At 52.1% G+C, this 7,337-nt stretch overlaps 1 long non-coding RNA gene across 1 annotated transcript; it reads left to right on the plus strand.

Annotated features, from left to right (window-relative positions):
* Window positions 1-1,411: 1,411 nt before the first annotated feature.
* Window positions 1,412-4,416, plus strand: LOC143270488 (uncharacterized). The gene is made up of 2 exons (XR_013047661.1): window positions 1,412-1,509; window positions 3,855-4,416. It is a non-coding gene; the product is annotated as an uncharacterized LOC143270488 (long non-coding RNA).
* The last annotated feature ends 2,921 nt before the right edge of the window (window positions 4,417-7,337 follow it).

The following is a 7,337-nucleotide window of genomic DNA, read 5'->3' on the forward strand; positions in this document are numbered from 1 at the left end:
AACGGATGTACAAAACTCTCCATGGGAAACACACTTTGTTACGAATTGTATAGATTTTAAACCATGCCCAGTGAGCTGCTCACAAACACCAAGATAAAAGTTTACGGCATAATCTTTTTTTTTTTTTTTTTTTTTGGTTTTTTCGAGACAGGGTTTCTCTGTGTAGCTTTGCGCCTTTCCTGGGACTCACTTGGTAGCCCAGGCTGGCCTCGAACTCACAGAGATCCACCTGGCTCTGCCTCCCGAGTGCTGGGATTAAAGGCGTGCGCCGCCAAATCTTAAGATACAGAGCAGAGTACAAAGAAATCCTAGGGATAAAAGGTTTTTAAGAGGCGGGCAGAACCTCAGAGGTAAAGGGCTTTGGAAATGTAGCAGAGCAAGTTTAGCTGTAAGAAATGTGGGGACCATTTGTTTGGGGCAGTAACAGTTGTCAATGATTTGGGAGGATTTGGAAATCAAGTGCTCCAGTTTGGACCACTGATTTGTACTGAGGCCAAGTGATTATAATAAAATCTGAGTCCTTGGAGGAAGAGACGGAACAAAGCTGAACACCACTGTGCCCGTGGGGCGAGCTTGCAGGCGGGAACTGAGAGAGAGCGTAGTAGGTCTGCAGGCTGGCTTCAAGGCAAGAGAAAACCAGGAGGGAGCAGAAGAGAAAGGAGGTGTCCATGTGGGTGCAGCAGGCGGCAGCGTCGTGCCCACGTGGCAAGACCCCCGAGCAAGACCACCACAGAGCCGATATCCGATGCAAAACACACAGGGGTTTATTGATAGCAAGCAAGCCCGGGTTTGGTCCATGTCCAACACTTGACACAGTGGGTGGAGGAGGATGGCCCTGAGCTCTCAGGGTGAGGGGTTTTTAAAGGGAAAAACCGCAAACAGGGTGGCACAAGCCTTGGCATCATATGATTAGGTGAGGGTGTGTAACCTTTGAATTTACTGGTTGGGGGTTACAGTTAACATTTTGGGGCAGGCCTGGACAAGTCCCAGGCTCTGTCCTTGAGCTGCCATGGGGGCTGGCTGGCCTCGCACATTCACACTGACCCATGCACGTATCTCTAAGTTGGTGAGGGGTCCCAGACAGTAAACATCTGGCTGAACCTTGAGCAGTCAGAGTACGTGCAGAAAGGGAGCTACTGCAAGGACTGTGTCTTTTGTTCACGGCCCTCCCAGAAACTGCTTGCTCAGTCTCAGGAAACTGAAATTGAGGCCTGATCTCTGAGAGAAGACTGAGCAGCCTGTTATGGCGTCTGTTTGGTCCTTTCAGCAGGAGCCAGACAAGCACGCAGACAGACAAGCATGCATGTGCCCACGTGGAGGGTGACACAGGGCAGAGGGAAGGCAGCAGCTGAAGAACCGGATTCTAGAATTCAGAATCAGAGTCACAGACAAATGATCCATGCATACCTTACTGAGGGTTAGATCAGCAGACGCTGCAAGGGAGAACAGGCATGTGCTGGGTGTGCTGCAGCCGGCCTCTCCGGCTCTGACTGCCACATCGCAACAGACGTACGGACGGGGGCATTTACGCAGTTTAGGGTGGGAGAGCAGACAGAAACAAACAGGAAGGGTAGATCTGCTGCAGGTGGGGTGGGTGGGTAGGATTCCAGCGTGGCGAGACCAAACAAAGGCCAGGAGAGCCTAGTGAGTCTTTGGCACCCATGAAAAGACGAAGTGGATACCTTTCCACGAGCCTTGCCAAGGTGTGCCACTAAGAGAACACACCACTGGCAACAGAGTTAGTGCAGGAGGCTTCTTGGGGGAGGGGGAGGACTGCTGGACCTGCAGACCCAAAGCGGCAGGATCTCCACAACACAGGGCAACAACAGGATGGCTATCCAAGAAGGGCCCAGTGTGCTGGGGGGCGGGGGTTAGCAGAAGTCAGAGGCCTGGAGCCAGACCAAGGGCTCATTGCAATGAACACTTACAAATCAAGATGTATAGAGCCGGGCGGCGCTGGCGCACGCCTTTAATCCCAGCACTCAGGAGGCAGAGGCAGGTGGATCTCTGTGAGTTCGAGGCCAGCCTGGTCTACAGAGAGAGAGTTCCAGGCCAGGCTCCAAAGCTACACAGCAAAACCCTGTCTTGAAAAACCAAGAGAGAGAGGGGGGGGGGAGAGAGAGAGAGAGAGAGAGAGAGAGAGAGAGAGAGAGAGAGAGAGAGAGAGAGAGAGAGAGAGAAGGAGGAGGAGGAGGAGGAGGAGGATGAGGAGGAGGAGGAGGAGAAGGAGAAGAAGAAGAGTAGAGATAAGAGAAAACGTTGTCTTCTCATCACTTTTGCTTTGTTTGGTTTTTTGTTTTTGTTTTTTTTTTCAAGACAGGATTTCTCTGTGTCCCCCTGGCTGTCCTGGAACTCAACTCTGTAGACCAGGCTGGCCTTGAGTTCAGAGATCCGCCTGCCTTTGCCTCCCGAGTGCTGCTATCAAAGGCATGCGCCACTTCGCCCGGCCACTTTCATTTCTGTAAGGATGCTAGTCACACCAGGGTAAGGTCTATGCTATGAGCTTGTTTTAACTTAACTACCTTGTTAAAGACCCACACTCCAAATGCAGTCACATTCTGAGATGCTGTGGAGTGAGATGCACTTTGGGACCCCAGGGGACACACTCAGTCCATGACAAAAGGACACCATTTCAGGAGAGCAAACCCACGTGCAGAGGTAGACATCAATGGGGTCGTCAAAGGCTGCAGAAAGGAAGCCCTGGAAGTTTCTCTGTGCTCCAATCCAGCACCCTGCTCTGGGGACCAGGGACACAGCTGTGGGTGGTCTGGCCGTGCCAGGCCTTGGCTTCCTGGTGCTTGACTTTGCCGTCAGGCTCACAACACACTCGGAAAGAAACCGACACAACCTTGACACCCGCTGTTCCCATTTAAAGCAGTACTTTTTCAACACCAGACTTCTGGTTCCTGAACGAACTCCACATCGGAAAGACCTTGTCCTCGTCTGCATGTGACAGGAGTCATAGCCAAGTGGCCCTGTGGGGCATCATGTTGCCTCCAGCTTCCCAGCACAGACAGACTAGGCAAAGGAAAACTTCTAATTCATGATTTAGTCCAACCTCTGATAGCCATCAGCTCTCACCTAGGGAACTGGATGGACCCCGAGTCCACTAAGGTTCTAATATTTTGCTCTCATAAGACCTAGAATGAATGATTTAGGCAGTGAATGTTTTGCTCATTCCTTCTCTTACATGACAAACACATCTTTCTCAGTGCCTGTCATGTGCTGGAGCTCAGGGGAGGGGCAGAGATCAGAGGATCCCGTGTAGAGGACAGAGGCTTCAGATGACCCTTTCAGATAGGGTAAGCTTTTGAGGGGAAAGGCGTTCCGGCAGGAAGGGCATGAACAAAGGCCAGGAAACGGGAAGACAAACCATATTTAGGGTATACAAGGAGCTGCCGTCTCACAGGATGGCAGAAAGGGCTGTGTCAGACCAGAGGGGCGGCCATCTCCATGTGTAGGTTAGAATCATTCTGCCAGGGAGGGAGAGCTCCACGCCCCCCCTCTGCGTCTGCTTGAGGTAAAAGAAAGGGATGGAAGAATCAAACAGGGGTGTGTGTGTGTGTGTGTGTGTGTGTGTGTGTGTGTGTGTGTGTGTGTGTAGGTGGCAGAGAGATCTTCCTTCCGGGGAAAGGATGCCGAGAGAGAGAGAGAAAGCAAGCTCCAATGATTGCGGCTGCTCTGCTGAACAAGCACACTGTGGGGAGAGTGAGTGACTGGAGCTCTTGATTCAGCTGGTGCGGTGGGCGGTCGGATTTGCATGTCAGAGTGGGCGCAGTGACTTGGCTGAGGCCTATTTCTGAGCATCTAAATCAGCCACCCGATGAATGATTTTGTTTGTATGCCATTCGCAGGGTAAGGCTCAGTGCTTAGGCCGATACTTCCGTTCAAGTGAGGGTAAGGGAGGCAACAGAAGCTGGTGCTGTACCTTGTGGCGGCCGGTAGGATTGGAGTTAGCGCCTGTTGCAAGATCCCTGAAATTCAATTGTAAGTGAACACCATGGCCTTCCCAAGGAGAGGGTCTGTGGCTGCCGTCTCCACGTCCAGAGGACACTGTCTCCTGACAGCTGATCACTGCAGCCATCACGGGGACTCCTGCCCAGAACTGTCAGTCAGACACCAACATGTGTGAGATTCAATGAGTGAGCATCAAGGAAAGAGCAAAAGGAAGCTTTAGAAAGCCGCTTCCCTTCTGAAATACAAAGAGAAAGTCGGGAGTTTGCTGCCATGTGCCAATAAAAGAGGCTGCCTCTCCAGAAATCCCGATGGCATTCGGATGCACAGGAGGTCCAAAACACCACTTGAACTATGTTCTTTTCTAAAACTGCATGTGCCTGTGAATACTCAGCCAGATCAAAAGAGACTTAAAGACATACCAAATAAATACGAGCTTAGATCTCTTGCTGGAGAAGAAAAGGTGCCGTCAAGAGTATGACCAGGGTGGGGAGGGGCCTGGGTGGGTAAAGTGCAAGAGTGAGGACCCGAGTTCAGGTCCCCCGAGCCCATTCCAATGCCAGTGGGGAGTGTCAGCCGACCTAGAACTCCAACCCTAGAAGGCAGAGGCAGGGCATTCTCAGGACAAGCTGGCTAGCCAGACTCACCATATTGCCTCTGGGTTCTCCTGAGAGACCCTGCCTCCAGGAAACATGGGGAGGAGCAATTAATGATGATTCTCAAAATCAACCTTGGGCCTCCACCCATGCACCCACACGCGTGTGCATACATACGGCATACCGTATGCGCACCACATGGACATGTGAAAATGGTGTAAAGAACAAGAAGTCATTGGACAAGGGGCCCTTATCAGACCCATTTGACACTACACGGACAGATAAGAGCCAGTGCCGGTAAGGATGTCCACACCACAGACAGCCAGGAGCTCAGACACTGCTCGGACATCAGCCGGGTTACCTGTGGGGCGGTTTGGGGGTGGGGTGATGGAGTGAAGCAGGCCGCCCTCCCCGATGTAGGAGGGAGAAGTGTGACCTCAGCTTCCCGGGGCCCCAGCTTGCAGAGCGCACACCCTGTCCACTCGGTTGGTCCGGTGACTCCTGTCTACTCCGTTTCCCTGGAGAACCAGGCGAATGTGCCATGATGCGTGAAATAATAGCTCACGCTAGTAACTATGGGAGCGGGTAGTGTTGGGTATCTTATCACTGCGCTATAAACATGACCAGCAGCATCTTCTTAGCCCCACATCTCAAGACACTCATGGGCTTTTTTAAAAACTCTGATCCCACATACAGCATACATACAAACATGCACATATGCATACTCAACACATACATACACACATACAATATGCACACACATACTGACACACACACATACACACATACAATATGCACACACATACTGACACACAACACACAGCACACACATACACACACAGTATGCACACACATACTGACACACACATACACATATACACATGTACATATACACACAAAGAGTCTACAGACACACACATGGACCCACCCACGCGCACATACAATGTGAACACATGCACGCAGGCAGAGTCACATGTGCACACACATACACAGACTCACACATATACATATTTATGCATACAAGAATGTATACATGCATTTGTACATACAGAAACTCACACATACACAAATGCACACATACACTTGCACGCATACAAACAGACCCATGCATACCCTAATGCACACACTCAGAGAAACCCACAGATGCACACATAACATATGCATGCATGCATACACACATTTGCATACATATGGTCAAGTTTGAGGCGGTTCCAGGCCTATTGGCAGGAAACAGGATATGCACTGTGAATTTCTGCCTCCTGTTCCCAGAGCCCCTGGGACTCTGAGGTTACACTCGGTCATGCTCCTCGCCAAGTCCGCTGGGTTGTGTCCCGAGGGAAGAGGCCTGAGTGCGTGTGTGTGTGTGTGTGTGTGTGTGTGTAAGGGGCAGCTTCCCAGGGCACCAGTCAGAGGAGCATGAAGCTTCCATGACCGCCTGTCCTCTGGTCACGGAGGACCAGGCGGTGCTGGGGAGACCCAGCCGCAGTCCTGCAGGGCGCCACCCCCGGCCCACAGCAGACCACCAGGAGATTCCCCAACGCCCCAGCAAGGCTGCTGTGTCCCTTGGCGGCCAGCTCAGACCCGGGTGAGCGGGAAGCCGGAGCCAGTCAGCCCGGCCCTGCTGTCGAGCTGCAAACATGTCAGCCTGATCAACAGGCTCCTCCCCGACGCCGCCGGCGGAACAGTGACACCCCCCCACACCCCCACACACCCCCGGCACAAGACTCCAGCGTCCTCCTGTGACAAACTTCCCACAGGCGCGCACAGAGGCGACAGCCCTCATTCAGGGACTGTGCGCCCCTTCTAGGCTCTTGACTCCGTGTGACTTTAGGTCATTGCCTGGCCTCTGTGGCCTCAGTTTCCCCATCGGAAACATGAGAGCTGCCTCGGTGGATTACTGAGAATGTCAAAGCAACAGGTTTCAAAGTCCCCACGTAGCCCCCCAAAATGTGTGTTGGGTTCAAATTCCCGACAGGGAGGCCATCGAGGGTAGAAGCTGAATTGACTATCGCCTCCGAGAGCTGGAGCTTCCTCGGGTATTTGAGTTCTAATACAGCCGTGAGAGGAGCCCTTGGGGTGGGCCCCTGACACAGTGAGCTTTACAGGAATAGGCAGGCCAGAGCTGTAACACCCAGAGTCACCCCCAGGCTCTTCAGAGTCGCCCCATAGCGGGGAGCACCTCACCAAACGGAGCCACCTGATCTTAAACTTCCCAACCTTCCAACCCGTGTGCTAAAGGATGTTGTTTTCTCTGTAAATTACTCAGCCCGTGGCATTCGGTCACAGGAAAGGATCAGTGGCCATCGGGATTATTGTTGAAGGAATGCCTGCTCCCCACAAAGCTTTCCTGTAGATATAGAATGAGGGAAAGAGGGGACGTATCTTTCTATGTGGGGACTGTGTCTTTTAGAGCACACACGCAGGCCCCCAAGGCACTGTTTCTGTATGTGAGGTGGGGGGGGGGGACGACACTTTACTGAGCATCTGGCATGTCTGGTTCTACCAACAATTCCTCCCATGGTCAGTTTATTCCCATTTTAAGGTAAGAAAACTTCAACGTACCTCGCCAAGGTCACTGGCCCACCAATGGCAAAGCTGGGATTCAAACTCAGATCTCCATGTGGTACCCATGCTGTCCCAATTCCACAATGCTGTAAGAGTCAGGTGGTCACCAGCAGGGGCTCCTGACAAGCTCCTGTTTTTCCAGTTAGCGATCCATGTTCATATTTCTAGGCAAAATCTGGCTGTAGAGGTAAGTCGTACAGTCACCACATTCTTCTGTGACTG

The sequence above is a fragment of the Peromyscus maniculatus genome, chromosome 23 (genome assembly GCF_049852395.1).
Source record: "Peromyscus maniculatus bairdii isolate BWxNUB_F1_BW_parent chromosome 23, HU_Pman_BW_mat_3.1, whole genome shotgun sequence".
Lineage (NCBI taxonomy): Eukaryota > Metazoa > Chordata > Mammalia > Rodentia > Cricetidae > Peromyscus > Peromyscus maniculatus.